Source organism: Protopterus annectens, chromosome 3.part0 (assembly GCF_019279795.1).
Source record: "Protopterus annectens isolate FY-2018-M chromosome 3.part0, PAN1.0, whole genome shotgun sequence".
Lineage (NCBI taxonomy): Eukaryota > Metazoa > Chordata > Ceratodontiformes > Protopteridae > Protopterus > Protopterus annectens.
In genome coordinates, this window is record NC_056731.1 from 1,136,776,819 (window position 1) to 1,136,793,580 (window position 16,762).

At 41.0% G+C, this 16,762-nt stretch overlaps 1 protein-coding gene across 3 annotated transcripts in view; it reads right to left on the minus strand.

Moving 5' to 3' along the window:
• RBBP8 (RB binding protein 8, endonuclease) overlaps positions 1-16,762 on the minus strand; it is a 2,682,217-nt gene that overhangs the window by 1,653,135 nt on the left and 1,012,320 nt on the right. The window lies entirely within an intron of this gene.

The following is a 16,762-nucleotide window of genomic DNA, read 5'->3' on the forward strand; positions in this document are numbered from 1 at the left end:
TATTTTCTCCCAAAAATCCCGTGTAAGATTTAAGACATAAGAACTACACATGCTCCATATCTGCCAGGTAAACAATATCAATATTCTCTACAGATACAAACAATGGAAAGCAACACATCTCCCCTAAGAAGGAAAGTTAAAGCATGATTTAATAGGTGGATTACTGTACCTTCCTCAACCTCAGATACAAAATCTGCATTCAGATCTAAATTTCTTCAGTCCTTGAACTTGGAAAAAATCCTTGATTACAATATAGGCAGATACAACAATGGAACACAAAGAATAACTGGACTAGCTAGAACATATCTTTTAAAGGACGTCAACATAATATATTTATAAGGAATGTCTAAACCTCAGGAGAAAAACAGCTTACTAGTACAGCAGTTTTACATGAAAATACAGAAGTAAGCAAAATATGAAGTTAAATATGGATTATGAATTCATGTTTGTTTTTGTAAATATGAGTGAAATACGGTTAATTTATGGGCATTTTACAATTTGTCAAATGTTCCTGGTGTTATAACATTAAGATGGATGCATAAAGTGCTTCCCTAAGGGTAGTAGACACTAGTTTGAAAGCAAATCTAAAAACAGCTGTGAGATGCTTAAGTAGGAAACTTCAGCTATCCCTGCATAAAGTAGGGTACTTATACATACTCAAACAGCTACACCCAGAGATTTCTGGACTTCATCAATATCAACTTCATGCACCATTTAGTCTGCACTCCAATCTTGGGTTTGATTCTTACCAACATGGGACAGCTTTGTTCCCCACCAATTGTAACTTCCTGATCAAATCAGAGCACAAGGCAGTCCCAATCACCATAAGACTGAAGCATGAAGTATTTTTTAGTACCTTAGTTATCAGAGCTTATGTAAAGGTTAATCTCCTAAAACTGAGTCATAATTTAGGTAATGCAAAAGCCATTTCCTTCTAGATAACCACACTGCTTATGTGGAATCATTCACTGTTACACTTTGTGCACATGTAAATAGCTGCACAGTCACATCTGCCCCCCTCATCAAATTAAAAAATAACCCCCTATGGTGGAACTCAAATAAAAACAGACTCTACAATAAAAGAAAAACAAAACTTATTGCACACAAAAACAAATCTAACTCTCAAGATGTTAAAAAGCTCCTGCCAAACTAAACAAGGAACTTCAGACCCTAGTCAAATTAATCAAAACCAGATATGAGGTAAAAAATAGCCACCCAGGTGAAGAATAGTCATAGCCTTATTTAATTATGCTAAAAATGTTAGAAACAATGCCATGTGCTATGCAGAACTAATATTATATTATATCACACACTAGACTCAAAGAACATAGCTAATCTACTAGTGGACAAATTTAGACCAAACGTCACGTCCTCTCCCCTCCAATATTCTTTGATCACATACCCACACATATGTACTCCCAACACTCAAGTCTCCCAAAAACAAGCTAAGGCCAAAAAAAACTATGTCTATGGGGTGAGATAGCATATAAGGCTGCCTACTCATCAGCTTGAAACATAACTTGTCTGATCCCCTACAGAAGCTATTCAATATAAGCCTCAAAACAGAATTTGTGCCAGATGAGTACACAACACCAACAGTCATTTCCTTGCATAAAGGTGGGGCTTCCAAAGACTCTGGTAATTACAGACCCATAAACCCAGCCAGTCTAATCTGTAAGGCTATGGAAAGGATCATTGTGGAATGAGACACGTAACCTACAGACTCTTAACTCAACACAGGGCATCGTCATCAAGAGCAGGTCCTGCTTACTTAATCTGGTTGACTTTGTCGAAAATGTTACTAATGCAATGGATGAAGGTAAACCAGTACACACTGCATATCTAGACCTTTCAAAGGCGTTCAGCACCATTCAATATTTGGGTATTGTAGATAAACTCTCCCAGCTAAACGTCAATAGCTATGTAATTCACTAGATAGCAAATGGGTTCACAAACAGAACCCAGGACATTAGGGTAGACAGCTACACCACTTTTAGACAACCTGTCTCTAGTGGTGTACCCCAGGGTTCAGTCCTTGGGATACTCCTCTTTGACATTTATTTCTTGATGATCAAAGATAATGTTAAAGGTCTGTGACTGATCAAGTTTGAAGATAACAGCAAATTGGGTGCTACCATATAATCCCCAAAGGACACCGAGATCCTCCAAGAAGTTTCTCCCAAACAAACAGGTGGTGTCAACACCATGGACTACAACTAAATGCCAGGAAATATGTCAGTGTACCCTCTGGCAAGCATGACTTGCCTTGTAACTTTCATATTGACAGCAGACCCCTGAAAATTGATCCTGTAGGCATCTGGGAATCTATGTTGACAATGAATTGGGACAGCGCGCAGTGGTGCAGTCATAGCATTGTCACCTCACAGCAAGAGTTTATCTGGTTCAATTCTCGGCTGGGGTGCCTTCTGTGCGGAGTCTACATGTCCTCCCTGCATTTCTGTGGGTTTCCTCCGGGTGATCTGGTTTCCTCCCACATCTCAAAGACATGCATCTGGAGCGTATCTCCCCGGGCCTCTCCTGAAAATTGGCTTCGTTCCAAGTCAGACTTTCCCGGTAAACAAATGTTATATAAATAAATAAAATATAATATAATAAACTGTCCTCTGATCCCCACTAATCCACTGTTGTAAGGAAGCTATTTTTTCATTGCTCATCTTATACCCAAAAGTGTTGCTTTCAGATCCAGGGATGCAAGTGTCTCACTACACCTGGTACTTATTAGGCCGATCACGGAGTATAATACTCTTTTCCACATGTACCTGTCCAAACACTTGTCACAACTAGAATAATCACAATGTTTTCTTACCAAAAAAAAAATCAAAGACCTAAATCATTAAAACAGACCATCTCAAAGCCTTGTCCTTCTTTCCAATATCATATAGGCTACTGAGAAGCAACCTCTGTTTTGCATCTAGTACTTCAACAGACCCTATTCTGTCAGGACTATAAACATACGCAAGGACAATGGTAGTATAAACATCTCCTCATAGGATTTCGATCTTGTTTGCAAAATAAAAAGAACATGTTGGAGGGATAGCTTTTTATCATAGATAATACTGCTTCTATGTAACTTTCACTCCGCATAAATCAAAGTACTTCTCTTATTCTATTCAAATGTAATCTGGACAAATGGATGCATAACTGCAGAATCACTTCTGGTTTAGCACCCCATCCTTCACAGATAGAGAAAACATGTAATTATTCCAACATATCCTTGTTTGGTCTAACTCTGGGTTATCTACATGCACAATATAGAGGCTAAAAACTACGGTGGGAATGTAAGGCTAGGCTTGTTTAAGATGCTCACAGACCAACAGCCTAGTAAATACTATAAACCTATAAGCATTCTTGTTTCACTTAGATCTCTGTGCCTTACCACTTTAAACTTTGACTAGTGTTTCAGTAAACCTATTTATATTATAATCAGCCTGCTGACACAAAGGTACATCAACCATTTATACTGCTAGAAACTGGGATCTATGTTAATAACTCAAGTATGGGACCAAGCCCAAGAATCCTTTCCTTTCCAGGAAAAAAGAAAGGCTCATGCACGGTAATTGAGAGTCCTCTTACAGAAGTTTCTATTGGCTCTGGTACATCACATGTTCTTGTTACTTTAGGCAAAATAACAAACAGGCAAAGCCAATACACTCAGTAACATGTGCAAACAACCATGGCACCCACTGTAAGTCATTCAAATGGGCAGGGAAAAGACTAATAAGGGAAAAAGCTAAGGATGAATCCCAGTGCTTGCCAAATTCCTGACAACTCCTCACTGATTGAAGTTTTGTAAGTAGCTCTCCATAAGACACTGCCATATTTTTTATAAGCAGCACGTAAGACAACCTTTCTATGAAAACACACACAAAGTGAATGAGAAACAATAGGATACGTCTACATAAGTTAAAAAGCTAATAGATGACTTCTGGGAGCTGCAGCAGCAGATACTTGAGGGCTAAGAACAGAGTAGCAGCTGAAGGAGAAGCAAGAAAAATAAACTTACAGTAAGTAAACCCATTTATCTACCCAAGTATTACAAACTATGTCTGTAATAATTGCAGCATCACAATTATCTAAGAAGAGCATATTAGTTCACTTACACTTACTAAAGTTACTTAATCATGGCTGATGATTTCTGAGGAGGCCCTCTGTAGCAGGCAACAGTTACATTCCCTCCTCTGATAGGCACAGCTTGGGACAGTGCACAATTTTCTCTAGCTCTTGCATTTGGGGAAGCATATGCATCTGTCTGACAAATGGAGCACCTCACAAGAAGGAATCATTCAGTCACTACACTTAACATTTTCAGCCCTATATAATGAGGAAGCACAACCTGATGGGTAAATAACATACACAAGAAAACAATTTTGCATAATCATTTGACTTGTTGTAAAATCCACACCAAGAATCAGGACAAAAATGCTGTCCTGACACAGGAAATGTCAGGAATGTAGTATAAAATGTAGAAAGCCTCCTCAGAAATGAACTCGTGTGGTGCAAGCATATCTGCTACATTTGACTTTAGAGGCTTTCTGCAATGAGCAGCTATTGGGAAGAATCTCAAGCAGTGAAAATATAAACTTCCCAAACAGGCTAGAACTGAATGTAGGACAAAGTAAGTGTTCAGAAATCTTGAATCAAAGCACTGAGATGTCGAAGGAGACCCAACTCCTGAAGTCAAGGTTCAATAAAAAGTGTTTAAGGATGCTGTGATCTCGTGAATAACTGGCCTCAGCACAAAATGCTCCAATGGAGACATTTTTGAAGCAAGTAGTACAAGCAGCTGCATCTCAAGAGGACTTTTTTTTTCATTTTTGCCTTCTCTTGGCCCCTTCTGTCAGTTGATCAGCCTCCTCCAGTCATTTGGCTCATTCCTTCTTCATTGTTGGGAGATGGTCTTGGTCCACGGGATAGGACATCATTAAGACAGTCATTAGGGGTAGTTACAGATTTTTTTTTTTATTTTTGCAGCCCTATCCCCTACACAACCTTAGCTAAGTGCCAAGTGCTGACACACAATGGGCTGACAACAGAGAACATCCTCTCACTTCCTCTAAGCAGCTCTGCCTCTCCCCTCAAAGCACAAGTTGTGTAGCTTCTCTGGTCGAAACAAGCAGCAGGACCAGCACAGCAGTTAAGCTTCACTGTGAACAAGTACATGCAGAATGAAAAATCTCAGTAGAAGGAAACTCTTGGTTCAAAAGGATTGCAATAAAACAACATTTTAATTTTTCATAAAGCTTTCACGCTAATGCCTTTCTTCAGTGTGTAACAGAATATAATAAAGTCAACCCCTCCCTTTAATCACAGTCAAATTAAATCACATGACACAGCCTGATAGTAAGTAAAACCTTTTACAGAAACAGACAGTCCTACATACATAAAATTAATATAATATATAAAATACATATAACAAACCAAACAGGATAAACTCATCTAAAATCTTAGTTGCCCAGAGGACATATTGCAAATGGAGAATTCTTTAACCCTCACTTTTGGGATTAGATTAGGAAAAATTCTGGAAGATGTACAGAATGGTTTAGAGACATTTCAGTGACCCCTTAGGTATAAAGGCTGGATTAGTTCTAAGAGAAACCCTGTCCTTATGGAGTAGGTATCAGTGCTTTGTAAATCACTGACCCTTTTAACAGAGGTTAGTGGAACAAGGAGGATTATTTTCCAAGTGTAACATTTTTTAAAGAAGCAAAAAAAGTTGGTTAAAAGGGTGGTAAAATTAATATCTCAAGGACATTACTCAGGTCCCAGAGAAAAGGAATGGATTTTTTTGTGGGGAGGAGTCTGATGCACAGGATGCCTTTTAGAAACCACTTGACTTCAAAGCAAGAAAAAAAGGTGTGTGATTGACAAATGTACATTTATGGGAGTGTTTGCCAGGCCCAAACTGAACAGCTTATAAAAATACTGATGGAGGACGGACAGTGTCCTTACCTGATAGGGATCATATCCTCTTTTGGCACCAAAAAGAAAATATTTTCCATTTAGATATATATGAATTTCTAGTTGCAGGTTTTGTAGCCACCTTTATTACCAGTAGCACCTCCTCAGAAAAAAAGTGCCTAAAAGGAAATAAAAGTTTATCATCTGTATCATGCATTTGAAAGTCTTCAAGTATAGTGAATGAGACAAAAGTACAGTTTTGTACCTACCATAAATGTAGATGTCCGATAGGTATGCAACTGCAGTCCTGACATATGGGGTTGTCCTGCCTCAGGCAGCCCTTCGGTCGGCCAGATTCCAAAGTCTGGGTCCGGCGTCGGCTGATGTCGCCCTTTCCCCGACGTCAGAGCGCCTGGGGTATAAAAGCGTCAGCCGATGCCATCTTCTTCAGTGTTTCTTGCCCCAGATGCCAGGTGCCCTCTAAGGAAGGCTAAATTTTGAAAATAGAGAAAAAATTCCAGACAAGTACAACAACATAAAAACAAATACACCATAAAAGATTACCCCAGGTAGCTAAAATGAGGGGTAGAAACCCAAAAGAATACCACAGAGGGGTAGGTGGGAGGGAAAACCTGACTGCAGTTGCATACCTATCGGAAATCTACATTTATGGTAGGTACAAAACTGTACTACATCCTTCAAGGATGCAACTGCAGTCCTGACATATGGGTTGAATACCACAGCCAACCTGGGGGTGGTAGGCACCAAGACAAAGATGGTGTAGTTAAAATGCCCTGCAGGACTGCAGAAGCAAACCCTGCTCTGGATCTGGAATATAAAGGCAGGTTGTAATGTTTGGAAAATGTATGCACGGAGCTCCATGTAGCAGCTTCTAAAATGTCCTTTCTTGCCACTCCTCTTAAAAAGGCTGTGGAGGTGGCTGTAGCTCTGGTGGAATGTGGCCTGATGTCAGCTGGCACAGTTTTTCCATGAAAAGAGTAGCAGAATTGAATGCAATTTCCAATCCATTTAGAAATTGTCTGTTTGGAAATTGCTTTTCCCTGCAATCCAGCAGCGCAAGCTACGAAAAGCTGGTCAGATTTTCTGAAAGACTTTGTTCTGTCCAAGTAGTAGCGCAACTGTCTGTGTATGTCCAAGGTGTGCAGAAGTCTCTCTCCTTTATTTTGAGGATTGGGAAAGAAGGTAGGCAGGTGAATAGCTTGATTCAGGGACACCCTGGATACTACCTTTGGCATGAATGACGGATTGGTTCTCAAAGAAACTCTGTCCTGATGAAAAATGAGAAATGGTTGTATTGCCATAAGGGCCTGTAGCTCAGAGACTCTTCTTTCTGAGGTTACTGCCAGAAGGAAAGCTGTCTTCCAAGACAGAAATTTCAACTCTGAAGATGCTGCTGGTTCAAAGGGAGGAAGAGTTAATTTTTCCAGCATGAAGTTGAGGTCCCATGCAGGCACTGGTGGTTTCCTTGGAGGGTTGATGTTCTTTATACCTCTTAGAAACTGTCTTAGCAATGGGTGAGAAAATACAGGTGGATCAATGTTATATTTGGCAGGTATTGCTGAAGCATGTATTTTTGTGGAAGAATATGAAAGGCCATTGTGGAGCATTTCAGCCAAATATTCTAGGATCTGTGGCATGCTCATCACTGATGGGTCTTGACCCTTTTTGCTGTTCCAGATAAGAAATCTCTTCCATTTTGCCGAGTATGTTTTTCTAGTGGAAGGTCTGCTCGCCTCCAGGATGATATCTTTTACCCTTTCGGAAAGTGTATCCTGAGGAATAGTCATGGAATCTTCCAAGCTGTCAGCTTCAATGTTATCAAGCTGGGGTGTAGTGTCCTGTAATTGTGCTGTGTCAGAAGAAGTGGCCTTTGAGGAAGGAGCCACGGATTGGTGTGTTTCAAGCTCCGTAGCAGTGGGTACCAATGTTGTCTTGGCCAGTCTGGAGCTATCAGTATGACTTTTGGTTGTTCTGTCTTGATCTTTAGTAACACCTTGGTCATCAAAGGAAGAGGTGGGAAGGCATATAGTGTTAGAGAGTTCCAACTGAAGGAGAGAGCGTCCACCTTCCATGCTTGAGGATGGTATGTCCTTGTGCAAAACATTTTCAGATGGTGATTGAGGTGGGAGGCAAAAAGATCTATGTCCGGCCTTCCCCATGCTTCAGTTATTTGTAAGAAAATGTCTGGATGCAACATCCATTCGTGTGGATCCATGATGTTTCTGCTTAGGCTGTCCGCCAGAACATTGTCCTTCCCTGGTACAAACTGGGATTGTAGCTCTATTTTCAATTGTAGGAAAATATCCCAGAGATTCATTGCCAGTCTGCAAAGAGGGTAGGAATGGGTACCTCCTTGCTTGTTTATGTACCACATAACTGTGGTATTGTCTGCCTTTATTAGTAGATGGCCCTGATGCATGAACTTTTCGAAGGCCTTGATTGCATGTATCACTGCCAGCATTTCTTTTTGGTTGATGTGCAGGTGCTTTTCTTTTTGTGTCCATTGTCCTTGAATGCATCTGCCCTCCATGTGCGCCCCCCATCCATGGTCTGAGGCGTCTGTTGTTATGGTTTGACTTGTATGAGGCTTGCTGAAAGGCAGACCTTTGTTTATCTGGCTTGCTTGAGCCCACCACAGAAATTCCTTTTGAAGGCATGGAATGAGTGGAATCAATGCTTCCAGCCTGTGGCTGTGTTGAGACCATAGACTTTTTAGATACCATTGTAGTTTCCTCATATGCAGCCTTACGTGTGGAATCAGAAGAATGCAAGATGCCATGAAACCCAGGGCCTGCAGGATTTTCCTTGCAGTCATCTGGGTGTGTGTTGCTAATTTTCTGAAGTATTCTGGCAATTGCTTTTGTTTTTCTTTTGTCAGAAACGCCATCTGGGTGTTTGTGTCCAGTGTGGCACCCAGGAAAGGTATTTGTTGGGATGGTACGAGACTTGATTTCTGAATACTGACTGTGTATCCCAAGGCCTGCAGTAGGTGAATGACATAGTCCAAGTTTTTTAACAAGGCTTGTTGGCTGTCCGCTTGTATAAGGCAGTCGTCCAGGTAAGGGTATATTTGTATCCCCTGAAGTCTGCAATGTGCAATTACTGATGCCAGGCATTTCATGAACACTCTGGGCGCAGTAGATAAGCCAAAGGGCAATGCTGAAAATTGATAATGCTCTGAGCCTGCAAGAAATCTGAGGTATCTTCTGCAACTTTGTCTGATTGGGACATGCAGGTATGCCTCCTTGAGGTCCAGAGTTACCAGCCAAGACCCCTTGCCCAGCATGGGAAGGAGTTGCTTTAAAGTCAGCATTTTGAATTTTGGCACAATAAGGTAAGTATTCAGTGCAGACAAGTCCAGAATGGGTCTCCATTGGTTTTCTTTTCTTGGAACAAGGAACAGTCTTGAATAAAATCCTTGGCCTTGTTCTGCAGAAGGAACCTTCTCTACTGCTCTTATTTGAAGTAGGTTTGTTATTTGTTTGAGTGCCTATGCCCTTTGATTTGGTGGCAGGTTTAGCCTGCCATGTCTTGTTGGTAGTGTATGAAAATGGAATCTGTATCCTTTGTCTATTATGTCCAGTATCCATTTGTCCTTTGTAATATTGTGCCAATTTTGTGAGAATAAAGATAATTTTCCGCCCAAAGGTGCTTCTAATTGAGCCCTGGATGGCGGAGTCAAAGTCAAGTCATTGAGATTGTCCCTGGGGAGCAGTGGAAGGTCCTGCCCCACCTCTCTGGTTCAGAGGCTGCCATTGACGTCCTCTGTAGGAGCCTCGAGTTTGCCCTCTACCACGTCTGTTTTTGCCTCTTTGAAATTTGTCTGTGTCTGGAAAGGACCAATGCTTAGAAGGCCAATTCCTGCTGAATCTTGGAGGCTGTACCTGGAGGAAATCTTTGACTGTTTGCACTGATTTTGCCTTTTCCTCTATTTTCTTTAAAACCTCTTGTGCAGTAGCACCAAATAGCTTATGTTTCTCTAGTGGTGCGTCCAAAAGCTTAATTTTCACATGGTCTGGCAATGTTTGTTCCTTTAACCAAGCATGTCTGCGTATGACCGCACCTGTCATTGCTGCTCTACATGAAGCTTCCAATGCATCATATCCACACTGAAGGAAATGGTTGCTAACCTGCTGAGTATTATGAACCAATTCCTGTAACCCCTTTCTGTCTAATGGTTCAGGGGAAGCCAATTTCTTTTGCAAGTCATCTAACATGTATTCCTGATACTGAATCATATGAAACTGACAATTTAATGCTCGAATAGAAAAGGTGGAAGATGTATATACTTTCTTGCCCCACCTTTCTAAAGCCCTAGAATCTCTTTCCGAAGGAAGTGGATTCTTAGCAGTAGTGGAGGAAACCCCTTTAGGCCCCTGAGAAATAGTTTCAGGGTCAGCAGTATGGCCCTTGTACAGAAATTGATGTGTGTCTGGGACCCTGTAGTACCTGTCTGGCTTGACAGGAGCAGGGGGGAGGGAGTCAGGGGAAACACTAGATTCTAAGTACACATCATCTAAAACATTTAAGACTGGAGGAATAGCTAAGGGTCTATGCTGAGGTAGCTTTAAAAATTCCCTTAACCTTTTCCTAGAATCTGAGTATTCTTGGCCTTGCCATTTGAAGTGTTCCCTCATGGAATGAAGCGTTTCCCCAAAGGAAAACTCCTCAGGAGGAGAAGCAGAGGGAATGGATTCCTCCGCATCAGAATCCTCGTAGGCCGGGAAGGCCTCCTCCTGGTAGTCTGAATGTGCAGAATCACCTGAGGCCTCATCAGAGGACTGGGGATCTACCTGCTCAACCCTAGGCCTCTTGACAGAAGGCGGTTGACAGCCTCTATCTGGATGTGGCTGAGAACCTCTAATTAAAGAAATAAGGTCCTCAGCTAAACTTAAAATTTGAGAACCAGAAGTGGATCCCAGAGAAACAGATCTTGGAGGGAGAGACTTAGCCTGTTTGGCAGCCTTAGCACGTGTGTAGGCCTTAATGGACATAGACACTAGAGGCCTGGCAGCCCCACGTGCTGGGGTAGTCTTATCCACTGAAATGGTGTCAGAAATATCCTGGGCTACGGTCTCAGAGGGGAGAACAGAAACCGGCATCGAGCTGGCCTCCGGTACCAAAGTAACCGGTGGGGCGGTGTCGTCGGTCTGTAGCGGTTGTGAAACCGGCTCAGAAGAGACCGAGACACTCGTGGTAGGCCTAAGCGTGGTGTCGGCCGAGACCGCGGACCGCGGGTGTCAGTCCTTATCCTTCCCGTTTTTTAGGTAAATGTGCTGTCGGAAGCTCCGACGGCATGATATAACAGAAATCTTCCCCAAAATAATCCTGTGCAAATTCTGACCGACGCCTAAGAGTGCGTTTATTGAAAGAAGCACAAGCTGTACAGGCCGAGACGTTGTGTTCTGGGCCTAGGCAGGGTAAGCAGTAAGAGTGGAAATCCTTATGAGGTATTTGTTTCCCACAAGTTAAACAATTATTAACTTTTACAGTTTTATCTGACATCGGCTGAGGCAAGAAAAGGTCCCCAACAGGGTACTTAGCTTTTTTGAAGACTTCAGTAGCTGAAAACACAGGAACTGGCCGACCGGCACTTGCGAACTGCTTCTGCTTCGGGCGCCACGCGGCAAGAAAGACTGAAGAAGATGGCGTCGGCTGACGCTTTTATACCCCAGGCGCTCTGACGTCGGGGAAAGGGCGACGCCGGACCCAGACTTTGGAATCCGGCCGACCGAAGGGCTGCCTGAGGCAGGACAACCCCATATGTCAGGACTGCAGTTGCATCCTTGAAGGACATCCTTCCATTGTGTTAGCAAGTTTATCCTGTGGGGTAACGTGATGACTGTCCCTGGTTAACTGGAAGAGAAGACAGAACTTATACTGTCTGGGCCAAAAGGGGGTCACCAAGAGAATTTTGGAATTGTCCTTCTGAATTTTCAGAAGAACTATTTGAATAGGAGAAAAAGAGAGGAAAGCATATAGGAATTTTCCCTTTCCAAGTGAAGTAGAGGGCACCCATTGCCTAGGCTTCCTTGCAGGGAGACCTGGAGAAAAATATTCTGAGCTAACAGTTCAGACTGGAGGCAAAGAGATCTGTCTTTGGGTACCCCATTTGTGGACAATCTGCAAGAACACTTCCTTGTTCAATGGCCATTCGTGAGGGTCTAACTTTGATCTGCTCAGGTGCATGGTCAAGCTGTTCTGATCTAATGGAATGAAAACTGCTTGGAGAAAAAAGTTATGATGAACTAGCCTGCACAGAGGGTAAGATTTTGTGCCCCACTGTTTTCTGATGTACCATACTGGCTGTCAGTAACTGGAGAGTTCCTGGGGACTACAGGTGGCAGAAGACTGAAGAGCCAGAATCAATGTTTTCATCTCTTTTATGTTTATATACTGTTTTGTTTGACCAGAGTCCTTGCACCTTGAATCTTTTTTGAACAAGTCCCCAGGCTCTGTCTGATTTAGCTGTGGAGACACCTTGAAGAAGAGGAATAATAAAGAAAAACTCCTGGGTTTAAATGTATCCAAGTTCACCAGTGCAGCTCGTTCTACTCTAATGGAAAGAGAGGAAATGGAGAAAGACAGAGGATGACAATGTTGTGCCCAGATGAATTTTTAGGTACCCAGATTTTTTTCCATGTGCAGTCTTGTAAACTGAATCAACTGGATGGTGAATGTCATATACCCCAGAGCTCTCAGGATCTCTCCTATGTAGGTCACAGAAAGGTATGTTAAGCATAGAAAGTAGTCTACTAAGAAGAGGGTCTTGTCTGAAGGAAGAAAATATATCACTGGAGAGGGTTTGACAACCTAGGAACATAAGAGGTCCCTAGGAATACAGACTTGAACGAGAACTGTTGTGGCATCTCAAACTTAATGCCGCAAAGTTCCAGGAATCAATAACAATGTTTCCATATTGTCAGTCTTGAAACTAATATCTATGGAAAATTAACTAGAGATAGGTTTATGTGCAACCAATGGTACACTCACAATATCATTTAAGTGCTTTATCGATTTAAGTTTGTGTGCACACTAATTTTACTTGCTGATTTTGACTGGGTACTGCTCATAATAAGACTTAAGTGAGGTTGATAATGTCTTTTAAACAGTTCTGATAAAGTCCATTTGTTGCTGTAGATCAAAAGAGCTCAAATGTTGCTGGAATAAAAAAAATGAAGTTATGTACTCGCCATAACATTCCATCTGTGTTGTCCATTTTCATTCTTCCTCAACCATTGCGTATCTGACCTGGCAGTTATTTTCAGCTTCTGGCCACTAACAAACTCTCAAGCTCCTCCCTTACACATAATACTCTATCCCCCAACATATCTCAGATCTGATTTGCTGCCTTATAGTATAAAGGGAAAAATTAGGAACACGATAACAGAAATCCATATATGGAGCTCAACATAAGGAACAGTGTTACAAGGTCTTGTTCTTCCATGAGTCATTAGTTCAAAGGTAGGTGGTTGGTGGGAGGGAAGTTGAGGGAGAATGAAAATGGACAACACAGATGGAACTTTATGGAGAGTACATAACTTCTTTATCTGATGATGTAAATTTTCATTTATTTCTCAACCACTGTGACAGAGTCCCTGGACACATGAAATCCCGGGAGGACTCAAAGGAAGGCTACTCCTGAGCACAACTGAGCCGAAGGCTGCTCTTCCCCTCAAGATCAGATCTAATTTGTAATGATTAATAAACATATGTGGATGAGACCACATAGCAGCCACACATATATCATCCATGAATAAAAATACTGAACATGTTGCAATGGACCTGGTTGAATGGGCTGTCAATGGTTTTAGTAAAGAAAGGCCTAATTTGTTATTTACAAACGATATAAAAATCGGTAAGCCAACTGGTTGAGGTTACTTTGTGACTGGCTTGCCCAGTTTGGAATCCACAAAGGAGACAAACAACTGATCTGTTTTAACTGAGACTTGTAATTTATGGTGATCCCTAGATGGGAGCAAGTTTGGAGTACCGGGTGTCAAGCTCTTATCAGCAGATGCCTGGTCAGGGTGGTAATGAGCCAGTCATCCAAGTATGAAAACACTCGGAAACCCTGGAGACTCAAGTGAGCTGCTACTACTACCATGCATTTGGTGGACACCCTGGGAGCTGTGGTGAGGCCAAAGGGCAGTGCTCTGAACTAGTAATGACTCGCTCTCATCTTGAAGTATATAAACCTTCCAGATTGTCTGGACATTTTTATGAGACAGTATACATCCTGAAGGTCTACAGAGCACATACAGTCGTCCTTGCACAAGAAGGGCAGAACGCACTGAACCGTAACCATCCGGAACTTGGTGTGCTGAACTGATTTGTTCAGACTGCTAAGATCAAAATCATTCACCAGTCCCTTGTTTTCTTTGGAACTAAAAAGAATCTTGAGTAAATTCTGGATTCTATCTGGTCTGGTGGGACCTCTTGGATGACTATTTTTTTTTAGCAGCTTTTGCATTTCTAGTGCTGCTGCTTTCCTCTGACTGGGTGGAACATCAGGAATTTTGCATAGAGGTGGAGGTGGTAAGTAAAAGGGAATTATTTGTTACAACCAGACCTCCACTTTGGACTGTAGCATTTGTTTCTGCTAGGCCATTATTTTGTACTGTTTTGGATTATTGCAGAGTTTGTCACAAACAGATTGCTAGGGCGGGTCTATATCACATCATCGAACTTTTAATAGTTCGAATCATGTAACATCGAACTCAAGTGATCGAACTATTAAAAGTTAAAAATTATTTCAATGGCATTTTCAATGAAAAAAAAAACATAAAGGGTGTAAGCAGGGCCCCCCCCACATACCCCCCTGCTACTTAAATACACCAACTCCAAGATCGCGCTACAGTGTAGGAAATGGAAATCTTCCATTTCTACACTGTATTGCACCGAAGTGTGATCTTGGAGTTGGTATATTTAAGTAGCGGAGAGTGTGGGGGGCGCCAGTTTTTTTTTTTTTTTTTTTTTTGACTTTTGAAGTATTACAGTTCGATCATTAAAGTTCGAACTTTAGTGATTTAAACTTGTAATACTTCGACAATATGATACAGACACGTTAGGAATACTGAATTTGTTACAGCTGCTGAGTTTGTTATAGACAGACTATTATTTTGGACTATTACAGAATTTGTCACAGCCAGACTATCAGAACTGCAGCATTTATTACAGCCTGCCAAGTTTGTTATGGAATAAAAGCCACTATTTGGGATTATTTCAACTTCACTCATTCTTTATTTGCAGTGGAAACAATCCTGGGGGGCCCATTTATCTCATGAAAATGGCGAATATATCAAGGTGCTGGATTTATTTGTTTGTGACTTTTATAGTTATTTCCATGCACCTGTTTGGTCATGCAATATATATGTAAATACAAGAAAAATTAATCATTAGTCTCCCTATTGTACTTCTGAGTCGTGGCATTAGAAAAAGAAAATATCCACGAAAATGTAAGAGAACAGCGAATGTCACACATTGCTGTCTTCCTTAAAGTCATCTTTTCATACTGACTCAGACATCGCCATACCTCAGAGAAAAGGGAATACTCCAGAAATGGTAGTCCCGGGATTGGTATGTGTAAGTAAGTCTATATTTTCGATCATTCAGTTTCACTGTTCACAGTACTTGCACTAATGAGTCTCAGAATATCAAACAAATAATGTTTACTTTTTATTGTTCTGCTCCCTCTAATATCCACAGCACAAGACTTCCTGTAAACTTTTACTCCATCTGAAGGATGTTCTGCTGCTTTAAAATATCAGTAGAAAGGACTAAGCCCATCTTCATATATCCTCCCATTCATACAATGAGTTCCTGCAGCAATGATCCATATGATTATAATTTCCATTATTCTCCCTCCTTCACTAGGAATGTAGTTCCTACAATAAGAAATCCCACCTACCTGACCAATAAACACTCTGAAAAGAAATGCTACAGGCCACTGCATCAGGATAACAAATAAATGTCATGACAGATCCGTGAAGTCACAGGATTGTTTGCATACAACACAAACACAAATAATTAAGTAACAAAAAGCCACATCAGAAGTAATTAAAGGATGAAATGGGCTATTCTGCTATCAAAGGAGTACACTACACTTGTGAGATGTCTGGGTTCTGACAGAGGTCAGCACTGTAACAGAGTTTTATTAGATCCTTATATTTTTCAAGTTAGTTGGGCAGCTGCAATTAGAAACCTCATGAAGTGCTTTTAAATCCTGCTCAACGCCCATGTAAAAGAATGACAACAACAATACAGCTCCTGTATTAAGAGGTACACTGTTCAGTTAACTACTTGGGATCGTTAACACTTGGAACCTGAAACAGTGACTGAAGAGGCACTGTTCAAAAAGCAAACTACTGTGCTATGCAAAACTTTATACTTTGCACACATGAATGCAGCAGCAACCAAATCATTTACCTACCTCTGTTAACTTCTTAAAAAATTAGCATGAAATGAGAAGGCACAACCTGATTTGTTGCATTACAGCTGACCCAAAAATCATTTAGTAAAGTTGACCTTGACCATTTGCCAATCAGATTTCATTTCTTTAGAGACAACAAAATAATAATTATATTTTATAAATACAAATGTTGTGCCTGGTAATAGCTGAATAATCCATGGGAGAGACAGTAATGAAATTTAAAGTTGGACTAAATGTTACAGTTAATATTAATGCCTTAAACATTTACTCCAACTATATACCAAGCTATTTAGGTATATGAAAATTATTCTAACATTTTTGCAGTATGTTGCCAAAGAAACATTTTATTATTTACTTCTTATTTAACATTTGTTTATCGGGAAAGTCCGA